This window comes from Salmo salar, chromosome ssa10, assembly GCF_905237065.1.
Source record: "Salmo salar chromosome ssa10, Ssal_v3.1, whole genome shotgun sequence".
In the NCBI taxonomy this organism is placed as follows: Eukaryota; Metazoa; Chordata; class Actinopteri; order Salmoniformes; family Salmonidae; genus Salmo; species Salmo salar.
Window position 1 is genome coordinate 102,681,106 of NC_059451.1, and position 24,017 is coordinate 102,705,122.

At 41.2% G+C, this 24,017-nt stretch overlaps 1 long non-coding RNA gene across 1 annotated transcript in view; it reads left to right on the forward strand.

Moving 5' to 3' along the window:
* The first annotated feature begins 10,851 nt into the window (after positions 1-10,851).
* Positions 10,852-24,017, forward strand: part of LOC123724507 (uncharacterized) — a 105,218-nt gene continuing 92,052 nt past the window's right edge. The window contains exon 1 of the long non-coding RNA XR_006757066.1: positions 10,852-11,669. This is a non-coding gene — a long non-coding RNA (uncharacterized lncRNA). The remainder of the gene's footprint in view (positions 11,670-24,017) is intronic.

Sequence of the window (24,017 nt, forward strand, 5' to 3'; positions counted from 1 at the left end):
TGGTATACAGACTTTGGGCGGGATGTCACCTCAGAGGTTGCATGCTCCTCAAACAGTGGTTGATGTGTGGAATGAAATAACCAGAGTAGCTTACCCGGCAGAGGTGAAAAACGAACAAGCAGGAAAGTGGTCGCTGTTCGCTTTGTCTTTTTCACCTGGCCCTGTTCCTGCCCATTTTGATGATGGGCCATTCAAAATCTAAACTAATTTCACATATTAGAGACCCTTTAAAGTAGCACCGCCCCCTCAAGGACCAACAAAGTCAAAGCCCCCGGGTGGGCGAGCATAATGTATAAGGAATTTCTCGCTGCTAATGAGAACCTTGATGACCTTGTACCTTTACGGTGGGAATTCTCGCAACACCAGCTACAGTAACCCATGGGGAGGGGGTCACATTCGTACAATCAGAAAGGTGGCAAATTATTGGTGCCCTGGTGGCACAAAATAATCTAAACTGCTCAGAGATGCTTGGGAAAATGGTCACAACTGGGGACCAGCGTGTGTGTGTGTGCGTGTCAGCTAGAACTTTACATTTGGTTCAGCAAATCTCCCTATTCTTGATACATTTTGCATGCCTTCTCAAACAGCTCCAACTGTATATGCACATCAAGTCTTCTCTTGGTTGATTGTGGGGAGAGTGTATGTGTCCCACATCTGTTGCTAAGAGGTAATGATGTTAGAGACGGTATAGGATGAATCACAATAATAGTATTTCCCAAAAATAATAATTGCTTGCCAAAAAAGCTAAATAAATTGTAATGCCACTCCTGGTTATAGGTAACAATCCTTCGTATGAATGGCCTACATTATTACACATATTATTTGGTAATTGTGGAAATATACTGAACAAAATATAAACGCAAAATGTAAAGTGTTGGTCCCATGTTTCATGAGCCGAAGCACACAAAAGCTTATTTCTCTCAAATGTTGTACACAAATGTGTTTACATCCCTGTTAGTGAGCATTTCTCCTTTGCCAAGATAATCTATCCATGAGATGGGTGTGGCATATCAAGAAGCTGATTAAACAGCATGATCATTATACAGGTGCACCTTGTGCTGGGGACAATAAAAGGCCACTCTAAAATGTGCAGTTTTGTCACACAACATAATGCCACAGATGTCTCAAGTTTACAGGGAGTGTGCAATTGGCATGCTGACTGCAGGAATTTCCATCAGAGCTGTTGCCAGAAAATGTAATGTTCTTTTCTCTACTATAATGTAGTTTTGGAGAATTTGGCAGCACGTCCAACCGGCCTCACAACCGCAGACCACTTGTAACCACGCCAGCCCCGGACCTCTACATCCAGCTTCTTCAACTGTGGGATTGTCTGAGACCAGACACCCGGACAGCTGATGAAACTGAGTAGAATTTCTGTCTATAAAAAAAAAACATTCTGATTGGCTGGGCCTGGTTGCCCAGTGGATGCCCTCCTAGGCCCACCTATGGCTGTGTCCCTGCCCAGTCATGTGAAATCCATAGATTAGGGCCTAATGAATTCATTTCAATTGACTGATTTCCTTATATGAACTGTAACGTAGTAAAATCGTTGAAATCGTTGCCTGTTGTGTTTATATTTTTGTTCAGTATAAATTAAGATATTCCAGATTTTAGTTTTTTTTTTTTAAATAACAGCACACAATAGAATTGAAGTGAGGGCGTTGGAAATGCTTTTGGTTGTTAATCTGCTTCTGTTCTGTAGTTGGCACTGTGCTCTTTTTAAAGGATGGATCCCAATCTCTCAAAGGCCCTAAAAACAATATCACATTTACATAAGTATTCAGACCCTTTACTCAGTCTTTGTTGAAGCAGCTTTTAGCAGCAATTACAGCCTCAAGTCTTCTTGGGTATGATGCTACAAGCTTGGCACACCTGTATTTGGGGAGTTTCTCCTATTCTTCTCTACTGATCCTCTCAAGCTCTGTCAGGTTGGATGGGGAGCATCGCTACACAGCTATTTTCAGGTCTCTCCAGAGTTCAATCTTGGTTTCATCAGACCAGAGAATCTTGTTTCTCATGGTCTGAGAGTCCTTTCAGGTGCCTTTTGGCAAACTCCAAGTGGGCTGTCATTTTCTTTTTATTGAGGAGTGGCTTCCGTCTGGCCACTCTCCCATAAAAGCATGATTGGTGAAGTACTGCAGAGATGGTTGTCCTTCTGGAAGGTTCTCCCATCTCCACAGAGGAGCTCTGTCATCCCTGACCAAGACCTTTCTTCCCTGATTGCTCAGTTTGGCCGGGTGGCCAACTCTAGGAAGAGTCTTGGTGGTTCCAAACTTCTTCCATTTAAGAATGATCGAGGCCATTGTGTTCTTGGGGACCCACAATGCGGCAGAAATGTTTTGCTACCCTTCCCCAGATCTGTGCCTCGACACAATCCTGTATCGGAGCTCTATGGACAATTCCTTCTACCTCATGGCTTCATTTTTGCTTTGACATGCACTGTCAACTGTGGGACCTTTCCAAATCTTGTCCAATCAATTGAATTTACCACTGGTGGACTCCAATGAAGTTGTAGAAACAACTCAAGGATGATCAATGGAAACAGGATGCACCTGAGATCAATTTCGAGTCTCATAGCAAAGGGTCTGAATACTTATGTAAATAAGGTATTTCTGTTTTTTTATTTTTCATACATTTGCAAAAATGTCTGAACTTGTTTTCACTTTGTCATTATAGGGTATTGTGTGCAAAGCTGTCATTAAGGCAAAGGGTGGCTACTTTGAAGAATCTCAAATATAAAATATATTTTTTGGTTACTACATGGTTCCATATGTGTTATTTCATAGTTTTGATGTCTTCACTATTATTCTACAATGTAAAGATAAAGAAAAACCCTGGAATGAGAAGGTGTCTAAACTTTTGTGTGTGTGTGTGAAATGATTCAGACAATTTATATTGATAGAAGCCACAATATATTTCACCCCTCCAAAAATAAATTATGTTTACATATTAGTAAAGATTAGATTCAATTGAGAATAGTCTGATGGGTGATAATATGATCACTTGATGAGAGAACAGCGTGTGCAGCCTGAGGCAAGGAATAGAGTGCAAGCATTTTTTGCGACTTTCTCAAATCAGTAGCCTATAGTTGCATCATGCAGCCCATATATGTTTTGATTTCTAAGACATTCTAAGGTTTATCATTCATAATCGCAATTACAGTTGCCAAACTCTAAATCTGTCTTATATGACCTGTTTCAAATGATTTTACGTTCACCATAGCCACTTCATAATGGCATAAATATATATATTTTATTCAGCTAAGTTCAATTATATTCTTCTTACTAAGAAATAATATAGAATAATTGCACAGGACTTATAAGCAGATCTTTCTGCTAAATGAATAAGCCTACAGCCTATGGCATGGCGCGTTGCCAGATAACATATAGTAGACCAACTCATGTTCTGTTCTTCTGAAATTATATTTTCTTCATTTCATGTTTCCTTAGATCTGCCGAAAATAAATAATGGATTTATTGTGATGGTGTATATTATTACATTGATTTATAAGACTTTGCAAAATCGAAATGTAAAAAAGGCTGTATCAGCAGCTTGTATGCGTGGAGGTCTGGAGATGCTAAACGTGTTTATATAAATTACCGGTCAATTACCGTGAGACCGGTCTTTTGCTTGACAATAACCGTGTGACAAAGTTTTGTGACTGCCGCAGCCCTAGATTGAACTATACCACACATTCAAGCCAAGTGTTATTTGTCACATGCGTCGAATACAGCAGGGGTCGGTAGATCTTACCGTGATTACAGGGGGTACTGGTGTTGAGCCGAAAATATCCCCCATGCCAGAATTCTCCCCTCGCGTTCATCATTGCTGCGACTTGCTTGCTAGTTGAGATTTTGTCAGTTTAGCCTACATTTTACTGATCTTAGTAGCAGAAAGCATTTTTGTTTTCAGTTTGGCTATTTGTTTCAAGTGTACGTGGCGGTTCTAGCTTGAATGGCGCCCAGGGCGAACCCCCTTCAGCGCCCGTCTGCACCTGGGGGCGCCCCGTGCCGCGGCTGCCCATGTCGCCCGTACCTAAATCCGCTACCGATTTTGTATTAGTCTATAAATGCATCTCTTTGCCAAAATTCATCTTTTCCATGTCTTATTCGACTAGTATTTATGAAAGTGTAAGTATAATAATTCAGCCATAGTTGTTCTGAAATGTTTATTGCTTGCCAACATTTTACTCCCTCTGTTTAATATAACACACATACATTAATTATTAATTTCGGTTGCCTATCCTGACGTGAAGTTTGTTCTATAGAAAGTATTTGACTCTGTGTCGCAGAAAGTATTTGACTCTAGCCACAAAATTAAGGAAATTAGAAAGGGGGGATTCTGGCAGGGGGGAGATTTTCGGCATTACACCTGTTCCAAGTCAATGTGCGGGGGCACAGGTTAGTTGAGGTAATTTGTACATGTAGGTTAGGGGTAACGTGACTATGCATAGATAATAAAAAGTGACTAGCAGCAGTGTAAAAACAAGGTGGTAGGTGTCAATGTAAATAGTTCGGGTGGCCATTTTGATTCATTGTTCAGCAGTCTTATGGCTTGGGGGTAGAAGCTGTCAATGAGCCTTTTGGGCCTAGACTTGGAGCTCTGGTACCGCTTGTCGTGTGGAAGCAGAGAGAACAGTCTATGACTAGGGTAACTGGAGTCTTCAACAATGTTTTTGGGCCTTCCTCTGACAAATAAAATGTATTTTTTTTAAAGAAAGCCTGTAAAGTCTGTGGCACACATCTCTTCTCTGTTGTCAGCACTTAATGTTCAATATAATGCACCTTGTATTGAGATTGCGAAAAGCCAACAGAGCTTTTTCATCACAGATAAACCTATATTCTTGTTTCTCGTCTCTGAAAGTAAACCACAAAACAAAAGTGTCTGTTGAGAATTGACATGTAAACAACTAGTGCCTATTAAATAAAATGAGTGTCAGAGTGTAGATATAAATATCTATGAACAATATAAATAATAACGAACAATAGTACAACAGTGTCTGCTACAGTATGAACAGACATGGAATAAAATGAAAGTGTATTATCTGATTCCTGTCTGAACACCAACACAACAAGCTGTGGTCCCAGTCGTTTGGTCCATGTCCTCTTCTTGAGTCATGCACAAACTCATGCAGCTGGTTATAGAGTTCCTCCCAGAGTTGTTGCTAGAGTTCATCCATGAAATCAGCAATAGGTGCCAGGGCCCTGTGGAGAGGGGGGGAATTAGAGGAGTGTCTGTGGCGAGCAGTGTGCATGGTGAGGAAAGAGGACAACAGAAGAGAGGAAAGGGGATCAGAGTAAAGGAGAGTCTGAAATAAATTTTTATTTATTTACGGTAATCAGTAACAGAATTACCCAAAAATCTGTAACGGAATTTCTGCAATTGAATTAGCTACAATGCGAAATCATAGAAGTCACAAACCACAGTTGATTCACTTCACCTGCTACTGTCCTCCCTTCCTCTGGCATACTGTTATGTTCAGCTCATAACTGTTGTCTTTCTCCTTCTGTCATCTGGTGGTCAAAGCCAGACTTGGAAAACAGTCTGGACAACCCCTCACTCTCTCTGCAGCTCTCTCTTCTTTCTCTCCATTTAATGTCACCTCTTACTGACACATACCATGACACCTACAACCTACCCTTTTTCCATTTACTGTAAGAAGTATCCTCACCCACTGAGCACCGACGACCAAGTCTGAACTAATCATAGACGCCAGTACAGTACAGTAGAGAACAGTGCAGTAAAGAAAAGTAGAGTAGTGTACCATATAGTAGAGTACAGTACAGTATAATGTATTATTCTACTATGCTACTATGCTGTACTGTGCTTTCCAAACTTGTGAAACATAGACGTCTGTGATTGGTTCAGATTTGGTCTGGTCAGGACCAACCAAATGTGGTTTGTATAGGTGCGGAGCTCATTAGAATAATAACCAGTGTGTAGAATAATGCCCAAATATACCTGTGTACATATTCAGGATACCGTAATTTCCGGACTATAAGCCGCAACTTTTTTCCCACGCTTTGAACCTCGCGGCTTAAACAATGACGCGGCTAATATATGGATTTTTCCCGCTTTCAATTTTTTTTTTCCCAAAAAATACATTCTGTGATGTGCTCAGTTTTTTTGGCGGCATGAAGCTTTCATTAGACCAATGAAATTGCCTAACGGGTTAAGGTCAAACAACTTTTTTGTTTACTGTTTAGATTAAATCGAGCGCTCTCAAACTTCCCATCATTCTGATTACGGTAGTCATTTTGTCACCCTCATGGCAAAGACACGGAGAAATGCATATGATGCAGCTTTCAAGTTGAAGGCGATTGATCTGGCTGTTGGAAAAGGAAATAGAGCTGCTGCACGGGAGCTTGGTCTTAATGAGTCGATGATAAGACGTTGGAAACAGCAGCATGAGGAATTGACTCAGTGCAAAAAGACAACTAAAGCTTACTGCTAATTTCTTATTTTTTGTTACAAGCCGTGTTTCGTTAAAGCCCGTGTAAAGTTAATTTGTTTCAATGTACCGGTAGGCACCTGCGGCTTATAGACATGTGCGGCTTATTTATGTTCAAAATATTATTATTATTTTTTTAATTCAGTGGGTGCGGCTTATATTCAGGTGCGCTCAATAGTCCGGAAATTACGGTACTTCACCATGAAGAGAATGATATTCATATCCATAATTATGCATTTCTGTATAGTACAGATCAGGACCCATGATGTAATTCCGTTGCCGTAATTCTGTTACCGGATGTATACTGAAATAAAAGATCCCAGAAATGTTCCATACTCACAAAAAGCTTATTTCGCTCAAATTTTGTGGACAAATTTGTTTACATCCCTGTTAATGAGCATTTCTCCTTTGCCAAGATAATCCATTGACCTGACGGGTGTGGCATGTCAAGGATGTGATCAAACACCATGATCATTACACAGATGCAACTTTGTGCTGGGACAATAAAAGGCCACTAAAATGTGGAGTTTTGTCACACAACACAATGCCACAGATGTCTCAAGCCGCCTCCAACGTTGTTTTAGAGAATTTGGCAGTACTTCCAACTGGCCTCACAACCGCAGACCACGTGTAACCAGGACCTTCACATACAGCTTTTTCACCTGCAGGATCATCTGAGACAGGAGTTTTTCTGGCTGTAGGAAAGCCCTTTTTTGGGGAAAAACTCATTCTGATTGGCTGGGCCTGGCTCCCCAGTGGGTGGTTCTGCCCTCCCAAGCCCACCCATGGCTGCGCCCCTGCCCAGTCATGTGAAATCCATAGATTAGGTCCTTATGAATTTATTTGAATTGACTATTTTCCTTATATGAACTGTAAATCAGTAAAGTCAATGAAATTGTTGCATGTTGCGTTTTATATTTTAGTTCAGTATAAATCCACTTCACCTACTGTAGTTCAATAACCAAAATATTTTTTTTCAAACTCAAGGTGTCATGTCATAGCGGACACCCCATTCTTTCTGCAGACATCTTTGAATCTTAATTCAGAGCAGATATTTTTGGAAAACGTGGTCGCATAAAAAAGAGGGAGATTTTACCATAATTCTATTACTAAACAGTTCTTCCAGTAATTGTTTTTGTGTAATGTTCTGTGTAAATTGTTTAAAATGGTCCTTGTGCATAGAGTTGAATGGTTAGTTAAACTTGTTTTTGTTTGGCATACATTTAAAGTGATCAAGGCATAATTCCGTTACCGTGGAATTACCCCTTTTGAAATATACTGTTAAATCCTTTGATAAACTCCCAGTCAGTCAGAGTCTTACGACTGTGCTGTGCCTCAAGCTCAAAAGCAGTGCTGCTGCTCCGACACACAAGATTCCATCCACTGACCAAACATCCACGCAGTCTCTGCAGACACCTTGTTGCACTGTCGCTCTCTTCATCTCCACTAATGAGCTCCAGAGCGTGTGGCAGAGGGAAAGAGGGAAGCAAACGAGAAGCAGACGCTCATTAAATCTCACACAATGAAAAAAATCATCAACGGTACGTTAAGCTAAGCACACCGAGTGCCGAGCAGCAGATCTGATCGTCTGGGCTTTTTGAGTCTCTTGGCTGAGACACCCGCACTCGCGGTCTGCTCCAATCAGGGCCTTCTACCGTTCTGTGACGGACAGCCGGGCCGTGCCAGGGCTCTGTTGCGAGTGAGTGAAGGAGAAAAGAGGAGTAAAGGAACAGGAAGAGATGAGAGGAACTGCAATGTGGGCCTGCCTGCATGGTTTGTAAGCCCTGGTAATTAGCCTATTCCGGTAATCAGGCCTAAACAAAAAACGTTTTATTTTTAGGGATGGGGCCTGCCCGCTCCCCTTAGCTCAGCCCAGCGAAGTGTTGCTCATGGAGCGATGAATCCTTCAGAACTAACCAGCTCCGGGGCAGGCTAACTCGGGGCTAAAGGGTCAGACAAACCGAGAAATCTGTCTGCCGATAGCTTCTTAGCACCTCTGCCCAAAGTGTCAGCAGTTAACATTTTGTTGTTCACACACAACAGTTTTACCTCCGATTTGCTTAATTTAAATACTCCAGGCCAGAAGGTGGCAATAGCATGTTTGGGTTGTGCCTGCTGTAGCTAATGTAAGCTATCTAGCAAGATACGCTGATGTTGCTAGCTGGCTAGAATTTGTAGTAAGCGTTTGTTGATACTAACCAGATTGCCATGCCTATATAACTAGTATAGCTGGCAAGATTATAATTAAATCACAAGGGATTCGTTTTTGAATGAAGCAGCTGCCTGTTAGTTGTCGAGAGTTGGGGTAGCTAGCTACCCTGGCAGTATGTGATAATGGAGAGTGAATAAAATTATTTTATTCATCTTGCTAGGTAAAGCTTTTAATGTTGTGTGCATTGTGCTGCACTTACTGCAAATGTGTGTGTGTGTGTGTGTGTGTGTGTGTGTGTGTGTGTGTGTGTGTGTGTGCTTGGCTCAGGTAGTCAGCTAACGTTAGCTAGTTAACCAATGAGCAGGTACATATATATTCAAACTGACCCTTACAAAATAAATCATTCTTCAAGCACCAAACTCCTTAGCTAGCTGTAAAAGATGCTCTTAAAGTTGGGCGATGTCTTGAATTACACATTGTCCCATCATCCTGTCCAAACATCGTTGCTATACGATTGCATTGTTAAAGTAAATTCTCAGGCTACAGTCATTACACATCTGGCTAAAAGACTACTGTAGCTCGATTGGCATTACTTTTATAGATAACTTCAACACCTTTTGGGAATAGAAGATACAGGAATGACAGAGTCCATCCAAATCATCTTGGAGGACCCGGTCCTCACATTACAAGGCTGCGTTGAGACAATGACTTATCATTGACCCAAGACCCGCTCAGATAACCCCTACCATTGTGTCGCTGAGCTGCCGTAGTGCTGCTGCAAATGTACATTTTCCCAGCAGTATTGACAGTCATAATGTAATTAGCCTAATTTATGTTCCTCTAAATACATCTGTCAATCCGACAGCTATTGTCAGCAGTAATAATGTGCTTATGAACCCAAGTTATACTGTTAGCTCTGAAACGTTTTGCCCTAGTAGGATGCCAACTGTGAACAGTTCACCCTGCACTATCAGCTGAAATATAAATATCGTTGTCATGTCTACCTCTGATAAGCCTCAGAGTAAAGCAATAAAAACAATCAGTAATCCCAGAAAAGTGCAAAAAATAGCCCACATCAACATAAGGATTTTGTTATGAATGAGCCATCAGCCTTTAATGGTTCAAATAAGGACAAACCACCTGGAACCAACAACCTGGATGGTAAAATACTAAGGTTGGTAGATGAATACATTGTGACTCCTATTTGCCACATCTTCAATCTTAACTAGAAGATGGAATGTGCCCTCCGACCTGGAGGGAGGCAAAGCTCATTCCGCTGCCCAAAAACAGCAAAGCACCCTTTAATGGTTCAAACAGCAGACAAATCAGCCTCTTACCAGTGCTTAGCAAACTTTTGGAAAAAATTGTGTTCGACCAAATAAACCCATAACTGTGTTCAACCAAAGCATACCCATAACATGATGCAGCCACCACTGTGCTTGAAAATATTGAGAGTGGTACTCAGTAATATGTTCTATTGGATTTGCCCCAGACACAACACTTTGTGTTCAGGATAAAAAAGTGAATTGCTTTGCCACATGTTTTGCAGTATTACATTAGTGCCTTGTTGCAAACAGGATGTGGTTTCTTATATATATATTTTTTTAATGTTCGGTACAGGCTTTGTTCTTTTGACACTGTCAATTAGGTTAGTATTGTGGAGTAACTGCAATGTTGTTGATCCTTCCTCAGTTTTCTCCTATCACAGCCATTGGCCTCATGGTGAAATCCCTGAGCGGTTTCCTTTGACTCCAGCAACTGAGTTAGGAAGAACACCTGTATCTTTGTAGTGACTGGGTGTATTGATACACTATCCAAAGTGTAATTAATAATGTCACCATGCTCAAAGGGATATTCAATGTCTGTTGTTTTTTTACCCATCTACCAATAGGTGCCTTTCTTTGCGAGGCATTGGAAAACCTCCCTGGTCTTTGTGGTTGAATATGTGTTTGAAATCCACTGCTTCGACTGAGGGACCTTAAAGATAATTGTGTGGGGTACAAAGACGAGGTAATTGCACACAGAATGTGTCCATGCAACTTATTATGTAACTTGTTAAGCAAATTGTTACTCCTTAACTTGTTTAGGCTTGCCATAACAAAGGGGTTGAATACTTGACTTGACATTTCAGCTTTTAATTTTTATTAATTTGTACATTTAAAAAAAAAAAAAATTCTACTTTGATATTATGAGGTATTGTGTGTAGGCCAGTGACAAAAAACAACAAAATATAGAAAAAGTCAAAGGGTGTGAATACTTTCTGAAGGCACTGTAAATGGAACTCTACCACCCCAGGTAACTCAAGCTAGCAATAAAACCAGATTCAAAAATCAGATAAAAGAACACCTTATTGCACGACATGGACTGTGAAGAGACATACAGAAATGTGTATGCATTTTGTATTGTATTTTGCATTGGATTATGTATGCGATACGTGGTTGGGATTCGACTGGTGTTTTTTTCGCCTGGCATGAATGCACTAGCTCTGGGTATCTCTGGATCGGAGCGTCTGCTGAATGCCTAAATTGCAATGTAAATGTAGTCCTATTTATGTTGATGTATTTTATTTGTTAAGTTTCCTGTTTGGACCACAAACAGCAGCTAATTGGGGATCCTAATAAATATGGAATACAAAAATCTAGTCTAGGCTGCAGAATGATTTTGAAATTGGTAGGACTATGTTTCTCTTGTCCATAAAAATACTCAAATACTCATATTAGCCTACCTTGTAAAAAAAAAAAAATACGTATATTATAGCCGTATCAAGTGTAGGCTATTGTTATGTCATCTTGATCATCTGGGTAAGCGCATTTGCGACATTCTTTCTTCCATTAGGCTACTTTCTGACAGTTTCATACTGTAAAAAAAAAAAGTGACAGGATTTCACTTAGTAACTATAGTATAGCCTGCCTTAAGCTAAATCAGGACAAAACTGTTGCTGACTTTGTGGGAAAGAAAAGCATGTCTTCGCCTGTTTGGCAATTCTTCAGTTTCAAAGGATGGACAGACTACAAAGCTCCGTGAACATTTACATCCTATGGAATTCGCTACTCTGGTGCAGAAAAGGTGAGCATGCTTGTGGCGTTCCTTGCCAGAAACCTTTAGGTAGGCCTAAAACATGGTTAAAAAAAACGAACTACCTAATGGTTCCTTATTGCACTTTTTAATTTAATTTCAAATGTAGCCTATATTCAAATCCAAATGCATCTTATTTGAAAGACATAGCCTGCCCTATAAGATAAGCAAAAATATTCTTATTTGTACTTGTTGTTTTTTTGCACAAATGTAGGTTATTTTCATACTTATTTTGTTTAGGTTACTTTATTTATTTTGTTACTTATAGGCCTATATTCAGGATTTGTACAGTTCGATAGGCATAGGCTATCCTCATAGGCCTATTCGTTTTTAGGCTAAGCCAATGTTCATTCGTTAAGTGTTATAGCCTTGAGAATGTTATAAATAACAATCTGATTGTATATTTAGGATGTTATAGTTCGATAGCCAAAAGGCATAGCCTAAGGATAATAGGCCTATTCATTCATATGTTATAGACTGAATAACACATTTGTTTTATCTGATTGTTGACTTTTATATAAATGCACAATTTGTAACTTATTCAAAATAAAGCTGTATGTGTGACAACTCTGACAGCGACTCATCATTCATTTATTGACAGTAGCCAATGTGTAGGTGTAGAACTGTGACGTTGTTCCCCTAGATATTGCACAAAAGGACCAGTTCAAATAGGCCAGGTCAAGAGGGGATGTTAATAATTTGATGATAATAATTCAGAGTGTGATTTTTATTCCATTACAGCTGCAAAGCTAATGTTGTTTTGGTTTCTCTCTCTTGCCTGACCTTCAGTTAGCGAGGTGCCTGAGATCTGTGACTGCGCTAAGGGCTAACATATTGTGCGTTGTCTATTCGTGCGTAGGACAAATAAAAATCCAACAAGCAGACCTCCAGTTGTGGCAGTGTCCTCATTCAATTACACAACGCAGAACAAACCACGCTACATAGCCCTGTAGCCCTTTATTGGCTGTTTGGTTTGCACTTTGTTCAAGTAAAGCAGAAACGTATCAGGCTTGTTTAAACTTCCTATTTGATTAGTCTATCTTGCAATTGTTTGTTCTCTCTCATTATTACTATACTAGGTTTTTATTTAGGCCATTTGCAAACAACGTTCTGAGATGGAACTCCGTTAGGCCTATAGATTAAATCGATCATGAAAGAATATGCAATGCTTAGGCCAGCAAGTCACAATGAAATCGAATGGGGATTGGGAAGAAAAACGGAAATTAAGAATTTAAAACAATAAGCCATACAACGGAGTGTCCGTGGCAAAAGGCCAATGATCATCCAACATTGGAGAGGAGTGGGGGGAAAACAGTTTAGGTCCTATCTGACATTTTGCGCTACTTTGGTGCTCTCCGCTCTTTCTACAATCTATATTGCTCTCTTGCATTATGTTAATAGTCTAACTACCTCATATGTATTGAAAATATAGGCTAGGGAGTAGGCCATTTGGCATGTTGCCCTGCTGTGTTCTCACTGTGCTGCGCTGTTGTGCGCTGCCAGACATGGCAGTGCAGTCAAGTTCATATGCTAAAACGTTGTTTATGATGTTGTCACCATCGACGATGACTGTCAAACATCGTCCAATAGTAAAATCGCCCAACCCTGATATGATGTCACTGCCCACTCTGGTGATTAGCTGTGACCCAACATCAGGGTTCCAAGGAAAAAGATTAAGGCTGAATCCCAAACCATTCCCATTCCCTGCCCCTCCATTTGCGCGTTCATGCACACCTTCGCGGTATGCACAAGTGTCACAAAGCTGAGAGAATGAATATTTTCGAGGATATCGGTGCTAATTAGACCCTCCGATAGCCACTTTGTCCGAGCCAGCAAGGCTCCAGGGCGAAGTGGTATCTCAACAAACACTGCAATACTGTACTGTTTGGAGTTGGGACAATTTAATACAAATTAATGGAGATGCTTGTTAAATGATATGCCACGTGCATCTGTCTGTCTGATTTCGAGGCGCGACTCATGTAACAAATGAAATGCCTTCCAAATTAAATATTTGTTAATGAGGTTTATATCTTATAAAACAACAGTTAATTGGGATTTATTGATTTGAATTTCATGCTCCACTTATTATGTACATTTGGACATTAATTGGTTTTATTGATCTCGTTGTGACTGGAAGTCACCCTCTGAGCTCCATCAGCAACATTCAACAACGGAGGGACCTCTGAGTCAGTTGGTCGGGGTGATGGGCTGGTTTGGGATTGGGTGTAAATCTACGGTCTCCACCTCCAGGAGAGTTTGGCTTAAGTCCTAAAGGTTTGTGCTGTCACTCTATAGTCATAGAATTATGTCTTCATTTTGACAAGGCACGTCCATTCATAATTATTCATAATTTGGAGGTTTGCAGTGATTTCAAGTGCCAAATAATGCAGTAAGTTGATGAGATAATGTTGCAATCTCACAGTCCAACCAAGATGCCTGAGTTAAGGAACAGACTGAATATATTACGGATGCATATGCTAATAGTAGGCTATTCAACCACTCTTGAATGACAAATGGAGCTTGGTGCTTACAAATGGAGCTTGATATCCCAGGACAAAATCCTGTTGAGAGACTTCTCCAGTCTCAAGACTGAACAACCCAAGAGTTTGAGATCATTATGGTATTGAAACGGAAGCATAAAGGGTTCAAGGCATTCATTTGTCATGTTTTCTATTCAAAAAGCCAAGGCCTTAGGACAAAACTAGACTCCTATTTAGAGCTACAGCACCCAAAGATTAAATTATAAAACTTAGTAAGAGTTAAGCATTTCCTTTGGTGCATGTTAGCAGGACTGTGAACCACAAAGATCCCAGAGTTTGAGATCATTATGAGACGAGTCAGAGTGTGAAAAGTATTACTGTTTGGTGTGACTGAGAGTTTCAGAGAATTTAAGAGTACTTGCTGAATAGGGAGAGAAGTGGCATTAGGACTTGCGGGTGTGAAAAGGAATTATGCCCCTCAATGTAAGAGTACTCACATTTCAACAATATAAGAACAGTAGATACGCAGCAGTGAGGTGCTGGTTTCACGGGACCAAAGTGTGAGAGTGTTAAAGCATTCATGTGAGCAGTGTTAAGGTAGTACAAATAGAGAGTGTGTAAGGATTTTACCATTGAGGGACCAGGGTGTAGAAATATCAGAGGGCTTGAGTCAAAGAGTATTCGACCAGGGCCAATGTCAAAGATAATACAATTATTGTGAGAGCTTTACGGAGTAAAGTGTAAAGGCATTGATGTCAAAGGGCCAGTGTGTGCATGTCTTTATGTCTGAGTGAGAGTGTGTGTTAAAGGCATTTAGATTTGGGACAAACTCCCCACCATCTGGTTCAGCTCTATGATCACATGATCGGTGAGGTAGAGCAGACCAGGAGGGAATTGTTACTCTGACACGCACGCACAAACCAATGCACACATATACAAGTACACACACACAGAAACGCATTCATGCAATAATTTCCTGTGTTTATTTAGCTGTAATTTGCAGGTCAAACTTGAGACCCAGCCAGGCATATTTTTGTTATTTACAGTGCCTTCAGAAAGTATTCATAGCCCTTGACTTATTCCACATTTTGTTGTGTTACAGCCTGAATTCAAAATCTATTAAATATATTTTTTTTGTCACCCATCTACACACAATACCCCATAATGATAAAGTGAAAACATGTTTTAAGAAATGTTTGTAAATGTATTGAAAATTAAATGCTGAAATAACTCCTTTATATAAGTATTCGGACCCCTGCGATTACAGCTGTGAGTCTTTCTATTCTGTACAGGTTTCCTTCTTTTCACTCTTTCAATTAGGTTAGTATTGTGGAGTAACTAAAATGTTGTTGATCCATCCTCAGTTTTCGCCTATCACAGCCATTAAACTCTGTAACTGTTTTAAAGTCACCATTGGCCTCATGGTGAAATCCCTGAGCAGTTTCCTTCCTTTCCGGCAACTGAGTTAGGAGGGACGCTTACATCTTTGTATTGACTGGGTGTATTGATACACCATCCAAAGTATAATTAATAACTTTACCATGCTCAAAGGGATATTCAATGTCTGCTTTTTTTTACCCATCTACCTATAGGTGCCCTTTTTGTGAGGCATTGGAAAACCTCCCTGGTCTTCGGGGTTGAATCTGTGTTTGAAATTCACTGCTCGACTGAGGGACCTTACAGATAATTGTACAGTGCATTCGGAAAGTATTCAGACCGCTTGACTTTTCAAAAAATGTTTACGTTACAGCCTTATTCTAAACTCTATTAAATAGTTTTCCCCCCTCATCAATCTACACATAAATACCCCATAATGACAAATAAATTTTAGCAAAAAAAACAAAACAAACGGAAATATCACATTTGCGTAAGTATTCAGACCCTTTACTCAGTACGTTGTTGAAGCAGCTTTGGCAGCGATTACAGTCTTGAGTCTTCTTGGGTATGACCCTACAAGCTTGGCACGCCTGTATTTGGGGAGTTTCTCCCATTCTTCTCTGCAGATCCTCTCAAGCTCTGTTAGGTTGGATGGGGAGCGTCACTGCACAGCTATTTTCAGGTCTCTCCAAAGATGTTCAAGTCCGGGCTCTGGCTGGGCCACTCAAGGACATTCAGAGACTTGTCCCGAAGCCACTCCTGCGTTGGCTTGGTTGTGTGCTTAGGGTCGTTATCCTGTTGGAAGGTGAACCTTCGCCCCAGTCTGAGGTCCTGATTGCTCTGGAGCAGGTTTTCATCAAGGATCTCTCTGTACTTTGCTCCATTCATCTTTCCCTCGATGTTGACACGTCTCCCAGTCCTTGTAGCTTAAAAACATCCCCACAGCATTATGCTGCCACCACCCTGCTTCACTGTAAGGATGGTGCCAGGTTTCCTCCAGACGTGACGCTTGGCATTCAGGCCAAAGAGTTCAATCTTGGTTTCATCAGACCAGAGAATCTTCTTTCTCATGGCCTGAAAGTCCTTCACGTGCCTTTTGGCAAACTCCAAGTGGGCTGTCATGTGCCTTTTACTGAGGAGTGGCTTCCGTCTGGCCACTCTACCATAAAGGCCTGATTGGTGGAGTGCTGCAGAGATGGTTTTCCTTTTGGATGGTTCTCCCATCTCCATAGAGGAACTCTGGAGCTCTGTCAGAGTGACCATATGGCTCTTGGTCCCCTCCCTGACCAAGGCCCTTCTCCCCTGATTTCTCTGTTTGGCCGGTCGGCCAGCTCTAGGAAGAGTCTTGGTGGTTCCAAACGTCATCCTTTTAAGAATGATGGAGGCCACTGTGTTCTTGGGGACCTTCAATGTGGCAGAATTGTTTTTGTACCCCTCCCCAGATCTGTGCCTCGACACAATCCTGTCTCAGAGCTTTACGGACAATTCCTTCGACCTCATGGCTTGGTTTTTGCTCAAATAAAATCATGAGCTGGCGCACACCCAGAGAAAATTATTTTATGTAGAGGTGCTGACTAACAGCGAAGAAACTGTAAGCTATACAAATAAAGAGAGTCGCACACTACAATATATTAAGTCCCAGTAATTTATTGGGTAAATTACCAATGTTTCGGCATCACTTTTTGCTCTGACATGCACTGTCTACTGTGGGAACTTATATAGACCGGTGTGTGCCTTTCCAAGTCCAATCAATTGAATTTACCACAGGTGGACTCCAATCAAGTTGTAGAAAGATCTCAAGGATGATCAATGGGAACAGGATGTGCTAGTCTATCAAAAACTATGTTAAACACTATTATTGCACACAGAGTTAGTCCATGCAACTTATTGTGACTTTTTGAGTACATTTTTACTCCTGAACTTACTATTTAGGCTTGCCATAACAAAGGGGTTGAATACTTATTGACTTTTCAGCTTTTAATATTTAGTTAATAAAAAAAATATCTAAAAACATAATTCCATTTTGACATTACGGGGTGTTGTGTGTAGGCCAGTGACAACATGCTTTAACTTAATCCATTTGAAATATAGGCCGCAACACAAGAGAATGTGGAAAAAGTCAAGGGGTGTGAATTATTTCTGAAGGCGCTGTATTTGTATTTTGCAGAGATTTTGCACAGCACCTTCCTTTTCTTGACACCATTCAATGGAGTATTCATTTCCACTCAAAATCAAATGAAATTGTATTTGTCACATACACATGGTTAGAAGATGTTAATGCGAGTGTAGTGAAATGCTTGTGCTTCTAGTTCTGACCGTGCAGTAATATCTAACAAGTAATCTAACAATTTCACAACAACTACCTTATACACACAAGTGTAAAGGAATGAATAAGAATATGTACATAAAAATATATGGATGAGCGATGGCCGAACGGCATAGGCAAGATGCAGTAGATGGTATAGAGTACAGTCGTGGCCAAAAGTTTTGAGAATGACACAAATATGAATTTTCACAAAGTTTGCTGCTTCAGTGTGTTTAGATATTTTTGTCAGATGTTGCTATGGAATACTGAAGTATAATTACAAGCATTTCATAAGTGTCAAAGGCTTTTATTGACAATTACATGAAGTTGATGCAAAGAGTCAATATTTGCAGTGTTGACCCTTCTTTTTCAAGACCTCTGCAATCCGCCCTGGCATGCTGTCAATTAACTTCTGGGCCACATCCTGACTGATGGCAACCCATTCTTGCATAATCAATGCTTGGAGTTTGTCAGAATTTGTGGATTTTTGTTTGTCCACCCGCCTCTTGAGCATTGACCACAAGTTCTCAATGGGATTATTAAGGACTGGGGAGTTTCCTGGCCATGGACCCAAAATATCGATGTTTGTTCCCCGAGCCACTTAGTCATCACTTTTGCCTTATGGCAAGTGCTCCATCATGCTGGAAAAGGCATTGTTCGTCACCAAACTGTTCCTGGATGGTTGGGAGAAGTTGCTCTCGGAGGATGTGTTGGTACCATTATTTATTCATGGCTGTGTTCTTAGGCAAAATTGTGAGTGAGCCCACTCCCTTGGCTGAGAAGCAATCCCACACATGAATGGTCTCAGGATGCTTTACTGTTGGCATGACACAGGACTGATGGTAGCGCTCACCTTGTCTTCTCCGGACAAGCTTTTTTCCAGATGCCCCAAAAAATCGGAAAGGGGATTCATCAGAGAAAATGACTTTACCCTAGTCCTCAGCATTCCAATCCCTGTACCTTTTGCAGAATATCAGTCTGTCCCTGATGTTTTTCCTGGAGAGAAGTGGCCTCTTTGCTGCCCTTCTTGACACCAGGCCATCTTCCAAAAGGCTTTGCGTCACTGTGCGTGCAGATGCACTCACACCTGTCTGCTGCCATTCCTAAGCAAGCTCTGTACTGGTGGTGCCTCGATCCTGCAGCTGAATCAAGTTTAGGAGACGGTCCTGGCGCTTTCTGGACTTTCTTGGGCACCCTGAAGCCTTCTTCACAACAATTGAACCGCTCTCCTTGAAGTTCTTGATGATCCGATAAATGGTTGATTTAGGTGCAATCTTACTGGCAGCAATATCCTTGCCTGTGAAGGCCTTTTTGTGCAAAGCAATGATGACGGCATGTTGTTTCCTTGCAGGTAACCATGGTTGACAGAGGAAGAACAATGATTCCAAGCACCACCCTCCTTTTGAAGCTTCCAGTCTGTTATTCGAACTCAATCAGCATGACAGAGGGATCTCCAGCCTTGTCCTCGTCAACACTCACACCTGTGTTAACGAGAGAATCACTGACATGATGTCAGCTGGTCCTTTTGTGGCAAGGCTGAAATGCAGTAGAAATGTTTTTTTGGGGGGATTCCATTCATTTGCATGGCAAAGAGGGACTTTGCAATTAATTGTAATTCATCTGATCACTCTTCATAACATTCTGGAGTATATGCAAATTGCCATCATACAAACTGAGGCAGCAGACTTTGTAAAAATTAATATTTGTGTCATTCGCAAAACTTTTTGCCACAACTGTACAGCATATACAGATGAGATGAGTAATGTAGGGTATGTAAACATAATATAAAGTGGCATTGTTTAAAGTGGCTAGTGATACATTTATTACATCCAATTTTTTATTATTAAAGTGGCTAGAGATTTGAGTCAGTATGTTGGCAGCAGCCACTCAATGTTAGTGATGGCTGTTTAACAGTCTGATGGCCTTGAGATAGAAGCTGTTTTTCAGTCTCTCGGTCCCAGCTTTGATGCACCTGTACTAGAGGTTGACCGATTATGATTTTTCAACGCCGATACCGATTATTGGAGGACCAAAAAAATCCGATACCAATTAATCGGCTGATTTTTATATATATATTTGTAATAATGACAATTACAACAATACTGAATGAACAATGAACACTTTTATTTTAACTTAATATAATACATCAATAAAATTAATTTAGTCTCAAATAAATAATGAAACGTTCAATTTGGTTTAAATAATGCAAAAACAAAATGTTGGAGAAGAAAGTAAAAGTGCAATATGTGTCATGTAAAAAAGCTAATGTTTAAGTTCCTTGCTCAGAACATGAGAACATATGAAAGCTGGTGGTTCCTTTTAACATGAGTCTTCAATATTCCCAGGTAAGAAGTTTTAGGTTGTAGGAATTATAGGACTATTTCTCTCTATACCATTTGTATTTCATATACCTTTGAGCTATTGGATGTTCTAATAGGTACTTTAGTATTGCCAGCCTAATCTCGGGAGTTGATAGGCTTGAAGTCATAAACAGTGCAATGCTTGAAGCGTTGCGAAGAGCTGCTGGCAAACGCAGGAAAGTGCTGTTTGAATGAATGCTTACGAGCCTGCTGCTGCCTACCACCGCTCAGTTAGACTGCTCTATCAAATCATAGACTTAATATATAATAACACACAGAAATACGAGCCTTAGGTCATTAATATGGTCAAATCCGGAAACTATAATTTCGAAAACAAAACGTTTATTCTTTCAGTGAAATACCGAACCGTTCCGTATTTTATCTAACGGGTGGCAACCATAAGCCTAAATATTGCTGTTACATTGCACAACCTTCGATGTTATGTCATAATTATGTAAAATTCTGGCAAATTAGTTCGCAACGAGCCAGGCGGCCCAAACTGTTGCATATACCCTGACTCTGTGTGCAATGAACGCAAGAGAAGTGACACAATTTCCCTAGATAATATTGCCTGCTAACATGAATTTCTTTTAACTAAATATGCAGGTTTAAAAATATATACTTCTGTGTATTGATTTTAAGAAAGGCATTGATGTTTATGGTTAGGTACATTCATGCAACGATTGTGCTTTTTTCGCAAATGCGCTTTTGTTAAATCATTCCCCGTTTGCCGAAGTTGGCTGTCATTGTTAGGAAGAAATGGTCTTCACACAGTTCGCAACGAGCCAGGCAGCCCAAACTGCTGCATATACCCTGACTCTGTTGCACAGAACGCAAGAGAAGTGACACAATTTCCCTAGTTAAAAGAAATTCATGTTAGCAGGCAATATTAACAAAATATGCAGGTTTAAAAATATATACTTGTGTATTGATTTTACGAAAGGCGTTGATGTTTATGGTTAGGTAAACATTGGTGCAATGACAGGGCTTTTTTCGCGAATGCGCTTGTTAAATCACCCGTTTGGTGAAGTAGGCTGTGATTCAATGATAAATTAACAGGCAACGCAGGACAAGCTAGATAAACTAGTAATATCATCAACCATGTGTAGTTAACTTGTGATTATGTTAAGATTGCTTGTTTTTTATAAGATAAGTTTAATGCAAGCTAGAATCTTACCTTGGCTCTTTGCTGCACTCGCATAACAGGTAGTCAGCCTGCCGCACGAGTGCAATGTAATCGGCCATAATCGGTGTCCAAAAATTACTGATTGTTATGAAAACTTGAAATCGTCCCTAATTAATCGTCCAATCCGATTAATCGGTCGACCTCTAACCTGTAATGACCTCGCCTACTGGATGATAGTGGGGTGAACAGGCAGTAGCTCGGGTGGTTGTTGTCCTTGATGATCTTTTTGGCCTTCCTGTGACATCGGGTGGTGTAGGTGTCCTGGAGGGCAGGTAGTTTGCCCCCGGTGATGCGTTGTGCAGACCTCACTACACTCTGGAGAGCCTTACGGTTGTGGGTGGGGCAGTTGCCGTACCAGGTGGTGATACAGCCCGACAGGATGCTCTCGATTGTGCATCTGTAAAAGTTTGTGAGTGTTTTTGGTGACAAGCCGAATTTCTTCAGCCTCCTGTGGTTGAAGAGGCGCTGCTGCGCCTTCTTCACCATGCTGTCTGTGTGGGTGGACCATTTCAGTTTGTCTGTGATGTGTACACCGAGGAACTTAAAACTTTCCACCTTCTCCACTACTGTCCCGTCGATGTGGATAGGGGGCTGCTCCCTCTGCTGTTTCCTGAAGTCCACGATCATCTCCTTTGTTTTGTTGACATTGAGTGTGAGGTTATTTTCCTGACACCACACTCCGAGGGCCCTCACCTCCTCCCTGTAGGCCGTCTCGTCGTTGTTGGTAATCAAGCCTACCACTGTAGGGTCGTCTGCAAACTTGATGATTGAGTTGGAGGCGTGCGTGGCCACTCTGTCATGGGTGAACAGGGAGTACAGGAGAGGGCTGAGAACACACCCTTGTGGATCAGCGGGATGGAGATGTTGTTTCCTACCCTCACCACCTGGGGGTGGCCCGTCAGGAAGTCTAGGACCCAGTTGCACAGGGCGGGGTCGAGACCCAGGGTCTCGAGCTTAATGACTAGTTTGGAGGGTACTATAGTGTTAAATGCTGAGCTGTAGTCGATGAACAGCATTCTTTCATAGGTATTCCTCTTGTCCAGTGTGATTGTGATTGCGTCGTCTGTGGACCTATTGGGGCGGTCAGCAAATTGGAGTGGGTCTAGGGTGTCAGGTAAGGTAGAGGTGATATGGTCCTTGACTAGTCTCTCAAAGCACTTCATGATGATGGAAGTGAGTGCTACGGGGCGATAGTCATTTAGCTCAGTTACCTTAGATTTCTTGGGAACAGGAACTATGTTGGCCCTCTTGAAGCATGTGGGAACAGCAGACTGGGATAGGGATTGATTGAATATGTCTGTAAACACACCAGCCAACTGGTCTGCGCATGCTTTGAGGACGCGGCTAGGGATGCCTTCTGGGCCGGCAGCCCTGCGAGGGTTAACACGTTTAAATGTTTTACTCATGTTGGCTGCAGTGAAGGAGAGCCCGCAGGTTTTGGTAGCGGACTGTGTTGGTGGCACTGTATTGTCCTCCAAGTGAGCAAAGAAGTTAGTCCACACATTCAGTTAGTCCACACATTCAGTTCTTCATGATGGTGAATTTAACCTGCTGAAAGTCCCATATGAGATCTCAGGTGATGGCTATTGACGCCAGGTGACATCACCAGGTCCTTCCTGATCCCAGACCTGTTTTTGCTATCGTCCCAACTTCTATGGTCAATAGGAGTCCATTTGGTATTTAATTAGGATCCCCATTAGCTGTTGTGAAAGTCCACACAAGACATGAAACATTACATAATACAGAATATTAATAGAACAGCTCAAGGTATGCGTTGGCTATACAGCAGAAACCGATCTGGGACAAGTGTTGGTCCTGTAGGGGTTGAAGGAATTCTGCCTGTGATCACCTAGGGAATTGATCATGCATGGGACACTAACATTGTCTATCTGCACACACAACTTGTCTATCTCAGTTTTTGACAGATGTCTCAATTAGATCCACACACAGTCCCAACACGCATACTGGAAGCATGTCTTGATTAATCCACCCACACAGATTCCTACTGTGCCCCAGAGTTCCTTACAATGCACCTCACACCCCTCTCTTGGTGCACTCTCTCTCTTTTTTCTTCCCTACATAGCTGTACGCTGCCAACAAAAAAACAAAACATAAAATACCATGTGCCATTAAGTTATGATAGATATAACTGTAGATAATATCCATTTTTTGGGAAATAATTTGTCTTGGGTGTAGGCTACTCGCTGAGGCATACATATAAGTTATTGCTCGTCGAGTGTGATTCGACTTGTGCGTATGGCTCGTTTGCCGGGGAAGAAATGATGGGAAATGTGTCTGGTAGATGAATGACTGGTAGTGGGGAGAGCTGCTGCTGCTGCTACTGGCTTTCTCTTCAGCTCAGAGACATTCCTGCTTTACGATGCACAGAGTGCTACCTGAGGATGTATTGGCAGAAACATGTCATTGGATTCCAGAGAATGTGTTAGGCCAGGTATGTGTACTGTAGTAGAAGTAGGATTATGGCGTGTGTGTCTGCATTTTTGAAATGTGAACTTTTTGGGAGTGCTTATATTGCACTTGTACAGGTGTGTGTGTCCTGTTCGGATATGTGTGCATATTTTTTGTGTAAACGCTATTTGTAAAGTTATCTCCTTTTTTGGGAGTGATTCT